The 14,095-nt window shown below is 45.1% G+C and overlaps 1 long non-coding RNA gene across 1 annotated transcript in view; it reads left to right on the top strand.

Annotated features, from left to right (window-relative positions):
- Positions 1 to 10,896: 10,896 nt before the first annotated feature.
- LOC145516448 (uncharacterized) overlaps positions 10,897 to 14,095 on the top strand; it is a 30,358-nt gene continuing 27,159 nt past the window's right edge. Inside the window, exons 1-2 of the long non-coding RNA XR_014061400.1 lie at positions 10,897 to 10,947; positions 11,747 to 11,859. This is a non-coding gene — a long non-coding RNA (uncharacterized LOC145516448). The remainder of the gene's footprint in view (positions 10,948 to 11,746; positions 11,860 to 14,095) is intronic.

Genomic DNA, 14,095 nt, shown 5'->3' on the forward strand with positions numbered 1-14,095 from the left:
ATTGAGAGATTCTCAGTTTCATTGTATTGACCTCCCCAAATGAAGAATGTCCTCCACACTCTGAAACAAGAGGTCATTCTGAGGTTATATATAAGCACAAATTATTTATGGATACACTGATTACAGAACATGTTATAGCTGAATCCTAAGTGCTGCTGAATTCACAATAACATCAACTCTGGATTATGTTTCATCAGTGCTTATGGGGCACACTGGGGATAGACCTTATTAGCTACACCCTCCCCACTCACCAAACACTTGTTTTGTTTCAAACACTCATTCTGACTTGTAATATTTCATTACGGAGGAGTTTCACTCTTCATGGCGGTAGAACTTTGCCCTGTGTCCTTTACTGCCCACTCTTTGTTCTTCTCCTTTAAAAAAAAAAAAAGTTCATTTATTTGGCTGCACCGGATCTTAGCTGTGGCATGTGGGATCTAGTTCCCCAACCAGGGGTCAAACCCAGGCCCCCTGCAACTGGGAGGGCAGAGTCTTAGCCACTGGACCACCAGGGAAGTCCCCCACTCTTTATTTTTTTTTAATCAGGCATTTATTTGGTACTTTTCTCTCTCTTTCTGTACTTAGTCTTCAGTCTTGGTTAATGCCAAAAATGAATCACTTAATTTCAAAATCAATTTCAACTTCATTTTATATAAAGATATGTTTGAGCATATATGCATGTGATTATCTTTGCATATGTAACTATTCACATATTTATATCACTCATATATGGATGTATGTGTATAAAATGATTTGGCCTTTTTTGTTCAAAACTAAGAACATATTATGGACTGGATATGTGTGTACTCTTCAGTTTCATATGTCAATGTCTTAGCCTATAATATGATGGTATTAGGATGATGGGCTTTGGGGAGGTGATTAAGTTTAGATGAAGTCATGAGGGTGGGACCCCAAGAGGAGGAGAAACCAAGCTTCCTCTATACACCATGTGAGGACACAGGGAAAAGGTGGCCATCTGCATGACTGGAAGAGGGTCCCCATCAAAAACCAAATTTACCAGCTCTTTGATCTTGGACTTTCCAGCCTCCAGAACTGTGAGAAAGAAATACCTGTTGTTTAAGCCTCTCAGTCTATGGTATTTTGTTTCAGCAGCGCAAACTGGCTGCCACATTTATGCATTAATATATGTGAAGAAGGCACAATATGGAAGGCCATGCACCCACCCTGTCACCAGCAGTTACTATCTGTTGTGGAATTGCTTTCTTTGCTGATTACTCTTCCTTTCTTTTTGATCTGTGTTTTCCAAGTTCGCTATCATAATCAAATATTACTTGTATATACAGAAAAAAAGCATAATGCAGCAGTTTTGGAAAAAACATATCCCATTGGAATAATAAAGCAATATGTTCCAATGAAAAAGGGAAGGTGTGATTGGTCTTAGAGCCTATCAGCCAGGCTGATTCTTGAGTCTCTGTTTACTAGGCGCTGCCACGGCCAATGTGACTTGAGTGTTTCCTCGTTTTAAGCAAAGGTAATAACATGTGGCTGATCCTATTCAGGAATGTTGAGCAATCAGAGGAAAAGGTTATGTGAAAGCTCTGTGCGTGTACCTAGACTGCCTATGTGAAAATGTGCTGACTCACTTCAGTTATATTTGCACTTTCCGTGAGCTGGCTGTGTGCCGATTACAGGGAATTCCTGGCAGCTGGGGCCATGCAGGAGTCTTCCTGTGGAACTCCCCAAAACCCCTGGTCCAGGGCTTGTGAACAGTAACAATAGGGGAGAGATGCCCACGTTAGGGCTGGATTTTGTTCCAACAGTCAAGAGTCAAGATGTGTTTCACAGGATATCCGGACTGAGGAATTCCATGGCAGCTGGGGTTGTCAGCTAAAATATGGGCACTCAGTTAAATTTGAATTTCAGAGAGGGATGCATAAGAAATAATTGTTAGTATGAGTATGTCCCAAATATTGCACAGGATATACTTATACTTATTTTTCTAAATGATTCATTGCTTGTCTTGTCTAGTAAGAAAAAAAAAGTGCACAACCTAAAAGTTGAGAATTATGTTTTATTCGTTGGATTTTCTGAGGACTTCAAGCCTGGGAGGTGGCCTCTCAGATTGCTCTGAGAGGCTGCTCTGAAGAAGTAAGAGAGGAGCCAGGGTATATAGGAACTTTTAGGACAAAGACCAGGTAGCTGGAACATCAAAAGATTACTGTCCATTCAAGAAAACCAGCTATCTCAAGTTAAAGAATTAAGTGCTTTTCTATGTATGAGAAGATGCAAGACTCTGGGCTCACTGAAATCACGCCTTTGATGTGCACCTTTGCTATGTCAGGCCAGCATCCTGTTCTTTCCTGTCCCAAGTCCCCTCAGGGCTCACTGTGTGGGCCGCTGCAGTGGCTTGATGGCTATTACATTCTTTGTTTACTGAAATGACAGGAAGCATTTTTCATTCACAATCTAAAATTCGAATTTCACTGGCATTCTGCATTTTTATTTGTTAAATCTGGTAACCATAATGGGGAACATTCACCCTCCCCGCTTCCACTTTGGTTTGTTAGTTGGTTTTTACTTACTAAACTCATCTACCTAACAGTTTGGGGCTTCCCAGTTTGCCCTAGTGCTAAAGAACCGGCCTGCCAATGCAGGAGACATAAGAGGCGTGGGTTCTATCCCTGAGTCGGGAAGATCCCCTGGAGATGGAAATGGCAACCCACTCCAATATTCTTGCCTGGAGAATCCCATGAACTACAGTCAGGGCTACAGTCAGTCCATAGCGTAGCAAAGAGTCAGATATGACTGAAGTGACTTAGCACGCATGCACACACACACTTAACAGCTTAGATATTATAAATGCATACATGTGAGCCTCTCTGTAAGGCACCCCTGCAGGCAAAGCTGGTGTGCAGTAGACAGTGAGAGGCCATCTCAGTAGTGTCAGTGGTGGGGCTGGCTAGGGGCTGGGGAAGCACAAGGTTAGGGCTCCATGGGCTTTCTCTCTGGACACTGTAAACTGTAAAGAGCCTCTTGATAAAAGTGAAAGAGGAGAGTGAAAAAGTTGGCTTAAAATTCAACATTCAGAAAACTAAGATCATGGCATCCTGTCCCATCACATCATGGCAAATAGATGGGGAAACAAAAGAAACAGTGAGAGACTTTATTTTGGGGGGCTCTAAAATCACTGCAGATGGTGATTGCTGCTGCTGCTGCTGCTGCTGCTAAGTCGCTTCAGTCATATCCGACTCTGTGCAACCCCATAGATGGCAGCCCACCAGGCTCCGCCGTCCCTGGGATTCTCCAGGCAAGAACACTGGAGTGGGTTGCCATTTCCTTCTCCAATGTACGAAAGTGAAAAGTGAAAGTGAAGTCGCTCAGTCGTGTCAACTCTTAGTGACCCCATGGACTGCAGCCTACCAGGCTCCTCCATCCATGGGATTTTCCAGGTAAGAGTACTGGAGTGGGTTGACATTGCCTTCTCTGCAGATGGTGATTGCAGCCATGCAATTAAAAGACGCTTGCTGCTTGGAAGAAAAGCTATGACCAACCTAGACAGCATGTTAAAAAGCAGAGACATTACTTTGCTGACAAAGGTCCATCTAGTCAGAGCTATGGTTTTTCCAGTCGTCATGTAAGGATGTGAGAGTTGGACTATAAAGAAAGCTGAGTGCCAAAGAACTGATGCTTTTGAACTGTGGTGTTGAAGAAGACTCTTGAGAGTCCCTTGGACTGCAAGGAGATCCAACCAGTCCATCCTAAAGGACATCAGTCCTGAATATTCATTGGAAGGACTGATGCTGAAGCTGAAACTCCAATACTTTGGCCACCTGATGTGAAGAACTGACTCATTGGAAAAGACCCTGATGCTGGGAAAGATTGAAGGTTGGGGGGAGAAGGGAATGACAGAGGATGAGATGGTTGGATGGCATCACCGACTCGATGGATATGAGTATGAATAAGCTCCAGGAGTTGGTAATGGACAGGGAAGCCTGGTGTGTGGCAGTCCATGGGGTCACAAAGAGTTGGACATGACTGAGTGACTGAACTGAACTGAAAGAGCTCTAAGGGTGATGGTTAGGGCCACATCTTAGCCTTCATCTGGCCATTGTACAAAAGAAGCACCTGCAAAATGCAATGAGCTCACCTACCTGCAGACTGAAGCCATTGTTTGGCCTAGTGAAACTTGCCAGGGGCGAGGAAGGATTGGGAAACAAGAGCGGGCAGTCAGGCGTGAGGTCACGATTGGGCCACAGCCTGACTTTCCACAAGGACTCTCTTGTCTCTGGATGGTGGGAGTGCTGACGTAAGGGAGTTCGGGATGGAAAGTCAGCTTTCCCTGTTGGTGATGCAAGCCCCAAGCCAGGTGGCAGAGCTCAAAGGCTGAGAGTGTGAGGGCCCTGACCCAGTGATTCTTGGCAAGCAGCCAGATGCCCCAAAGCCCCACCATTGGCCTCATACTCAGGGGACACCTGATCATTTGAACTGGATGATGGCATTCTCCTATCTAACAAATGCATTCAGAGGAATTCCTTTATCTGGCTAATTATTTCCTAATAGACAATAGAAGAGAGGGTACACTATAAAGGAAGAGCCATAGACTGGGAGTCAGGAGTCCTAGTTGTGTGACTTGAGTCAAATCTCTTCCCCTCTCACCTCTGGCCCCTTATTTATGAATTAAGTGGTAGAACTTGATGACCACAGAGGCACTCCCAACTCAATAATGCTGATAGATAAACGAGTGAGATGCAGGGTCAGTAAACTTTGGTAAAGGAAAGGGTTCTGTGACAGGTTAGACATCTAAAGCTCAGTTCATGTCTCAAGATTTGCTTTCAAATGGGGCCCTAAGGTGATAGGGGGTGGTCTGAGACCACCAGGGAGTAGCAAGGGACATGGGGCTAAGGAGGAGCCCAGTCCTCCAAGACCCACCACCTGAAACTTTTCATTCCACTCCCCTTAGGCCCAGCTCTTCATAATAAGGCCAAGTGTACTATATGGGAGAAACTGATGCTAAATTCATTAACCATTTACATGTCCTTTCTCCAGGCCAGGCAGGACTTGGCATCAGAGTTTACACAATAAAAAACTGCTGGTATGGGCTGAATTTCTCTCATTCAGTACTAATTCAACAAATATTTACTGGGCAGCGCTACTCCATGCCACCATTGTTCTAAGCTCTGAAGAGACAGTACTGAAAGCCCCCTTCCCTTCTATCAGCAGAATGTGAGGAAGTAGTTCGCAGGGCATCACTGCTCCCCTGGTTGTTAAGTGAGCAAAAGCTGATTCCATGCTTATTTGGTGCCTCATGTTTATTCTACCTCATTCCCCATCTGCACTCTACCAAGCTGGTTTCAACCGGCCCTGCAGAAGCAAGAAGAGTGCTATAGGTTGAATCATGTCTCTCCCCACACCGCCCCCAACCCAGTCGCTCAGAACGTGACCTTATTTGGAAATAGGATCTTTGCAGATGACCAAGTTCAGATGAGGTCATGAGGATGAGTCCTAACCCAACATGATTGTGTCTTTATAAAAAGGGGACTTTTGGACACAAGGAGAATGTCTCGTGAAGATGGAGGCAGGAATCAGGGTAATGCCTCTACAGCCCGGGATGCCAAAAATGGCCAGCAAACCACCAGAAGTGAGGAGACAGGCATGGAACAATTCTCTCTCACAGCCTCAGATGGAACCAGTGCTGCAACTCCTGGATTTCTAGCCTTCAGCTAGGAGACAGTAAAACTCTGTTGCTCAAATCAACCAGCTTATGCTCCTTTGTTATGGTCGCCCTAGGAAACTAACACAGAAAGTCTGGAGCAAACGATGCTGCTCTCTTTGCTTAAGGCTGTCTCCTGTGTCTGTGCACGCAAGGGCTCAGTCGTGTCCGACTCTGCTACCCCATGGACTGTATGTAGCCCATCAGGCTCCTCTATCCATGGAATTCTCCAGGCAAGAATACTGGAGTGGGTTGCCATGCCCTCCTCGAGGGGATCTTCCCAACCCAGGGATGGAACCCAGGTCTCCCGCATTGCAGGCAGATTCTTTACCATCTGAGCCACCAGGGAAAGTGGGTGTTTGTATTTCCAGTAGTCTCAGAACACCATTACTTCTAATTCTCAGTTCAGAGGCTCAGAGCTTTTGGGAGAGTTGCAAAGACTGAGGCCGGGTCTGGGGATCTGCCAAGGATTAGAGTTTTGGGATCAACTGTTCATTGATGCTGGCAGCTCTGATGTCATAAGCACTCCACTGACTCTCTTCACCACCTTCCCTTACTCCTCATGGATTTGGGGTCTAACATTGCCCCTCCCCCATTGCCCCTCCCCGGGCACCTCTCATACCCAATCCGGGCCATGGCCCCACTCCATCTCTGTTTGAAGACTAAGTTACAGCTTCATTTTGTGTTCCGTAAAAAGTCACTCAGTTGTGTTGAACTATTTGTGACTCCATGGACTGTAGCCCATTAGGCTCCTCTGTCCATAGGATTCTTGAGGCAAGAATACTGGAGTGGCAGCCATTAAAAAAAATACATTTGAATCGGTTCTACTGAGATGGATGAAACAGGAGCCCATAATACAGAGTGAAGTAAGCCAGAAAGAAAAACACCAATACAGTATACTAATGCATATATATGGAATTTGAAAGATGGTAACGATAACCCTATATGCGAGACAGAATAAGAGACACAGATGCATAGAACAGTCTTATGGACTCTGAGGGAGAAGGTGAGGGTGGGACATTCTGGGAGAATAGCATTGAAACATGTATATTATCATATGTGAAACAGAACACCATTCCATGTTCGATGCATGAGACAAGGGCTCAGGGCTGGGGCAATGGGATGGCCCAGAGGGATGGGATGGGGAGGGAGGTGGGAGGGGGGTCCAGGAAGGGGAACACATGTAAACCCATGGCTGGTTCATGTCAATGTATGGCAAAAACTACTACAATATTGTAAAGTAATTAGCCCCCAACTAAAATAAATAAATTTATTTAAAAAAAAAATAAAAGAATACTGGAGTGGGTAGCCATTCCCTTCTTCAGGGGATCTTCCCAACCCAGGGACTGAACCTGAGTCTCCTACTTTGCAGGCAGAGTCTTTACTATCTGCGACACCAGGGAAGGCCATTTTACATTCTTTTGACCTTCTGTTTCTGACCTTGCCTTGACGCTGAGAGCTCACGTAGGCTGTACCCTAATTTAAACCGATGGTAAGACAAGGATGCTGCAGGCTGTTCAGGGATCATGGAGGGGGAGTGAAGAACAGGGAAGAGGGCTCATAAAATAAGGATGCATTTGACTCAGATCATAGGAAAGGTCATAACCACTCATACTTGGAGCTTTCCTAGCACTTTCGTGTATAGGGACTTGAAGTTACACAACCACCTGAATTGCGAGACAGTTGAGACAGGTATCATGTTTGCTCTTATCCAATCTCTATGCCACCAGAGATGAAACGGGCTCACCCAGGCTCTGAAACTTGACCTAAATCATGCAGTGGATAAGTGAGGTGGCATCTGGCTTTCAGTATGAGTTTTTTTTCCTGCCCCACCAGACTCTCGCCTGATAATTTTGCACTCAGAAACTGAAAGAGGGTGCAGAGTCAAGCTGAGATGCCACAAGCAGAGGCAGACCAAAGCTATCACTGACTCGGCTCTTCCTCCTTGTTAAGTACAAACTGGCCAAATACCACACACTAATAACAAAACACCTTGCATTCAGGCAACACCCTACAATCCACAGTATTCCTACAAGCATGATCTCATTTGAGCCTTACAAATAACCCTGTAAGGTAGGCACGGTAAACCTGGTTATCCTCATTTTGCAGATGAAGCATCTAAGCAAAAGAGGGTTAAATACCTAGTACCTGGTCACAGAGCCAGCAGGTGAAAAAATAGAACTCAAGCCCAATCCTTCTCTACAAGTCCATCTTCTTTCCTAACACTCAGGAAGGGGGTCCTGTCCAGGAATGGCAGGGCTTCCCAGGTGGCACAAGTGGTAAGGAACCCACCTGCCAACGCAGGAGATGCAAGAGACACAGTTTAGACCCCCTGGGTTGGGAAGATCCCTTGGAGTAGGAAATGGCAACCCACTCCAGTATTCTTGCCTGGACCATTCCATGGACAGAAGAGTCTGGTGGACTACAGCCTAGGGAATCTCAAAGAGTCAGACAAGACTGAGCATGCATGCACGAGCCAGGAATGGCAAATACCTGGTATACATACAGCCCTATTTTCCACCACACCCTGAGCAGACATTATTCATCAATCACAGCACTGTGCCCAGATTTAGCCTCAGGTTCCCCAGGTGGCACCGGTGGTAAAGAACCCACCTGCCAATGCAGGAGACACAGGACACATACTTGGGTTCGATCCCTGGGTCAGGAAGAGCGCCTGGAGGAGGCCATGGCAACTCTCTCCAGTATTCTTGCCCAGAGAATCCCATGGACAGAGGAGCCTGAAGGGCTACAGTTCACAGGGTCACAAAGAGTCAGACACTGAAGCAACCTAGCACACACGCAATTCCTCAAAACAGTCTTCCAAGCAGCCATTGTCGGTTAAACAGGCCAGCTGGATGAAAACTACTTTCCAGCCTGCTCTAAGCAGTGACTACAATTGACCCAGGGCACAGGGAGCTGATGCAGTGTGCATGCATTTGATTAGAGATCTGTTTTAAGACTCTAAAAAGACCCTAATAACCTGACCGTTCCCCTATAGTCAGTCTTACCTGTTAATGTGTAACCACAGCAATAATAACGATTAACTTTTTGGAGCACGTACTGCATGCTGGGGCACTATATTAGGTACTTCACATGCATTTTCCTAAAAAGTAAGTCTTATCGTTACCATTTTAGAGATGAAGGGATAGAGGCTTTGAGGATTTAGGAAACTTGCCAGATGCAGGTTGGTCCTGCCAAGGCCTGCAGACTCCCCCCACCTTATATACTGCCTTGTGTGCTCCTAGACTGCAGACCAGTGGGGAAGCATTTCTTATTTTCCCAAACACTTAAAACCGAAAGAAAGAAGTCAATGCCAAGAATAAAGCTGAGCAAAGCAAGTTCCCTCAGAGGTGGCTTTGGGGAGGGTAGGGGAGTTTGCAGTGTGAACAGAGCTTGGCCATCTGAGCTGGAACATCCACACACATGGGCACAAAGTCGTGGTGGTACAGGATGAGTCCAGGGTAAGAAACTGGGGCCAGGGGCTAGCTCTCCCACACTGCCATACTCTGGCATGTTCTTCTGAGGCATTCAAGAACCTTAATTTGACTCTGAACATCCACATTGCTATGAAGGTATGTTTGTCAAGGGTAGAACACATCTGTAGCTTGATCTGTAACTTGTAGCAGTTAATACACATGGTCAGTGGGCCTCCATTTGTTCTTTTACCCAGTGTTCTGCACTTGTTAAAGGTAAAGTGAAAGTTGCTCAGTCGTGTCCTACTCTTTGCCACCTCATAGGCTATACAGTCCATGGAATTCTCCAGGCCAGAATACTTGGGTGTGTAGCCTTTCCCTTCTCCAGGGGATCGCCCCAACCCGGGGATTGAACCAAAGTCTTCCACATTGCAGGCAGATTCTTTACCAGCTGAGCCACAAGGGAAGCTGGATTTGATTAAAACAAAAAAATGAGGCTTCCCTGCTCCTACTGTTTTTGCTGCTTCCACAGGCTGTCGGGTGTTGGTGGGAACCGAGGCCCCCCCATCCATCCATCACTGGCTTCCTCAGGTCGGAGCAGGTGCTTTGCATTCATTTGATGGTGCCGACTGCAGCAGGACCAGTAGGGACTGGGGATGGCAGTGGTTCCTGCTCAGAGCAGCCTCCTGATCTTGGCAATAGCAGGGGTTTCTGGAGCCAGCTCCCTGATTAAGAAGGCAGCCTCCAAATGCGGGAAGAAACCCCGGTTCCCTTTGGTGCCCTGGTTCTTTGGTGTCATTTAGGAGTTGTTCGTGAGCCGTAATTCTGAGTCTGCTTCTTCAGCCCTTTAGTGCTCCTCTAAACCATATAAATCCCAGAAATAAATCCTTTCTGAATGAAATAACTCCAATGGATCCTACTCTGTGTAACTGACCTACACAGGGAAGTTCACAGCCTGCTTTCCATGACTAAGATTCTAGTATCTAAGGAAACATACTTTTTGCTACATTGTTTGGCCTCATTGCTCCCTTAAATTAGCTCCTTTGGTAAGGTCTGCTCAGCCTTGGTTCTGTACCTGGATTAAGCCTCTGATTCTTCTCGCAGATCTCCATCTGCCTGACTTGGGCAGTGTGGTTCCTGGTCATTTTCTCTCAGGTCCTCCTTGGTGCCATCATGGCCCAGGGGCCAACCCTAGCACCTCCACGTCTCCAGCCCAGGCTCCTGGGGGCCTGGACCATGTCCAACAGCTCTCCGGGGCCTGCTGTCTCCAGCCAAGCATCAGACACATGTCTGTCAAGGCTACATGCAGCACAGCTGGGTAAGAGTCCTCTGAGGATGATCACTGAGATTGTACCCAAAGAGAGGGCACCCAAAGAGAGTGCACAGGGTAGGAAGGACCATGGAGATGTCTGACCTTATCAACTACTGAGAATCACGCTCACTGAAATCAGTGATTGCAAAAGCAAGCAGAAAGTGCTCCTTGCTTTCAAGTTCTTCTCCTACAGTTTCTCCGAGAGTCTTCCAAGAGCTTAGGTGAAACCAAGCAGTTTCGTTTTACTACAAGTCCCTGCAAGAAAGTTTCCAAATTCCAGTGGCCTGGTTTTATCTACTTTTGCCTCTTCAGGTTTGAATGATCTTACACAGACTTACAGCAAGTCCCCTTGAAGCCATTTTTGTCTCATTGGGTTTCATCTCCCAGCTCATGAGCTCATGGGTTTTGCATGATTTCAATATGAAGTCATCAGCTAGTCCCTAGATTCCCGGGCAGGCTTGAAAACCTCAGGATTCTTTGAATAAACCAGAGGTAAACCTCTTGGTTTGCACTGAAACCTGAAACCCAGACCTTCTCCCAGGTGTTCTCATGTATGTATATTTAAGTTTATTATATGGTTCAAATCTTTTTCTTTTACTTTTCTTTTCTTATTTTTTATCCTTTGTATTTTTTTCATTGGGGTATAGTTGCTTTACAATGTTGAGTTAGTTTCTGTTGTACAATGCAGTGAATCAGCTATGTGTTAGTGTTAGTCGCTCAGTCATGTCCGACTCTTTGTGACCCCATGGACTGTAGCCCACCAGGCTCCTCTCTCCATGGGATTTTCCAGGCAAGAATACTGGAGTGGGTAGCCTTTTCCTTCTCGAGGGGATTTTCCCAACCCAGAGATCAAACCCGGGTCTCCAGCGTGGCAGGCAGATTCTGCATTTATCAGGCTTCCCAACTGGTGCAGTAGTAAAGAATCTGCCTGCCAATGCAGGAGATGCAAGAAATGCTGGTTCCATCCTTGGGTTGGGAATATCCCCTGGAGAAAGAAATGGCAACTCACTCCAGTATTCTTGCTTGGAGAATCCCATGGATAGAGGAGCAAGGTGGGCTACAGTCCACGGGGTCGCAAAGAGTTGGACACGACTGAGAACGCACACACACACACACGTATATATATATCCCCTCCCTCTGGGATCTCCTTCCCACCCCCTCAGCCCCCATCCCACTCATCTAGGTCGTCACAGATCACAGCACTGAGCTCCCTGTGCTATACAGCAGGTTCCCACTAGCCATCTATTTTACACATAGTATATATGGCAATCCTACTCTATCAATTCATCCTACCCCCCTTTCTCTCTTTTTAAACTCTAAAACTTTCCATCTTGCTTTTCTTTTCCTCAGCCTTTGCGCCTGCCCAATCAAAGAAGGAGAAGACCCAGAAGGAACTCAGACCTGGGGGAGTTAAAGGATCAAAGCTCGGGAAATATTGAACCCTCTGTTTTACAAAGGATCATGTAAGTACACGCTGGGAGCTGAAACAACACCGAGATTCTGGTGGGAGGAGAAAAGAAAATTCCACCCTAAGACAGTTGCATAAAGAATGGAAAGTGGTATATATTTCAAATATCCATTAATAGAGTCAACATGCTGGAAACAAGCCAGAATGTGTAGGCTAGGAATTCTGGAATGTGTATTGACGGAACATTCCTGATTTCCAAAGTCATAGCCAGTAACAAAAGTCCCATTGTGGTCTCAGGTCTTCCATTCTCTTTTGTATACCCGTGGTTCTCTCTGAGCATAGACCATGAAAGAGTTTACAGAAAATAACAAGAAAGTTATAAAGATGGTAACTTTGTGTTTATAGTTTGGATTAAAAAAAAAAAACAACTCTGATCAAATCTACATAATTCCATCTAATTCAATTCAAAGTACTTTTTAATTCTGTCCCTATTACATTCCCAGTGCTGGATAAGGTTGTAGGAAATACAATAGAACTATATAAAATGATGATTTCTTTTATGGAAGGGTAAAAGAGGCAGATATTAAACTTATTAGATAGAGGACAAAACCAGGGGAGATAACCTGAAGCATGTTATTGACATGAAATCTGGTAGGCAGTAAACAAAAGAACAGGGTAGGCAAACAGATAGGAAAGTATAAATTGTAGGCAAAGTACTTGAAATAGTCCTTGAGGGTTGCAAACAGTTTGGGAGGTTTCTGATCTAATGCTAATATAGGTACATTTTTTTCTGAAAGGAAATAAATCTAAATATAACTTGTCCCAGGGAGAGTCTGGGGAGTGGTCAAGTGGAAAGAAACAAAACTCAATACCCATCTCCTGATAAATCTGAGCTCCTGCAAGGACTGGAAAGCCCCCAAGTGAGAAGATTGTAAACCCAGTGTGGAAAAGTGGAAGGGAAGTCAATGTGGGTGATTAGCCATGGCAGACTGCCAAATCCCACATCTCAGCCACTTTATCTTTGCTTCCCATCTGTCCTTGGAGGAGATATTGTCAAGAATAGTGTACAAATCTAGAATGAGGATGGAGAAAGACCTAGAGGTGAGAGGTGAAAAATGTCTGAGAAGACTGGGTGGATATAATCCTATGGTAAATTAACTCCCGCACAACTCTTAGGTACATAAAAATGGAATGAACAGTCTCTGCTGTTTTCTTCCACACCTGGTCATCTTTTTATGTTGCCCATTGTATTTAATGCCACTTTCATGATGTCAGCCACTGAGAATGGAAATTTCTTTCTTGTGATGAAGAAGAAAAACTTTTCTTTGATTCTCTTATATTTAGTGGCTGGGGCCTATGGATTAAACTAACAAAAGACAGATTAACAGGGAAAAAAAAGTTTATTTACATGTGCAACGTGCATAAATGCAAGTACTCAGTGATGAGTAACTTAAAGGGTTATTAGAAATAGTAGATTGGTAGAAAAGGGGAGGAGGGAGAAAGACTCCTATGGGAAGAACAAATAGGTTTCTTTAGAAAAGACAAACAGATTTTTTTAGAACAAACAAGAGATAAAGTTTGTGGTAATGTGTGTCTCCATAGGTATGAGCAGTCTTTCTGACTTTATCAGGATCAAATTTCCCCCAGAGAAGGGTTTTATGATAGGTTTTCCTCTTGGTCTCTCCTGGGGGCAGACCTGTCCCAAAGAGAGAATTTATGGCACGCGTCATTTCTCAAAAGTTTCTGCCTTAAGTCAGATAAGAGAAGCTCTGAGAAGGCCTCTTTCTGTATCTGTTGAATCTCAAATGTCTTCAGTTTAAAAGAGCCTTTGTAACAACCCTGGGGTTCTGAGTGGTCCCCCACCTGCAGCTCTGCTTTTAGTTTGTGACCTAATCCTCTGATAAGGCTATAAGTTTCTGAAGGATCTTATTCATCATTTACCCCTAGAGTCTAGGATGCGTGTGTGTGCTAAGTCACTTCAGTCACATCTGACTCTTTGAGACCCTATGGACAGGCTCCTCTGTCCATGGGATTCTCCAGGCAAAGAATACTGGAGTGGGTTGCCATGCCCTCCTCCAGGGGATCTTCCCTACTCAGGGATCGAACCCATGTTTCTTACGTCTCCTGCATTGGCAGGTGGGTTCTTTACCGCTAACACCACCTGGGAAGCCCTAGAATCTAGCACATGGTTTGCCTACTCATTAAGTTTGAATGAATGAGTAAATAAACTAAAAGAGTATTGTTTTCTTAACATTTGTCAAAGGGCAATAAACAAAAATCATGACACTTTT

This window comes from Giraffa tippelskirchi, chromosome 8, assembly GCF_054371585.1.
Source record: "Giraffa tippelskirchi isolate mGirTip1 chromosome 8, T2T-mGirTip1v1.2.pri, whole genome shotgun sequence".
Classification (NCBI taxonomy): domain Eukaryota; kingdom Metazoa; phylum Chordata; class Mammalia; order Artiodactyla; family Giraffidae; genus Giraffa; species Giraffa tippelskirchi.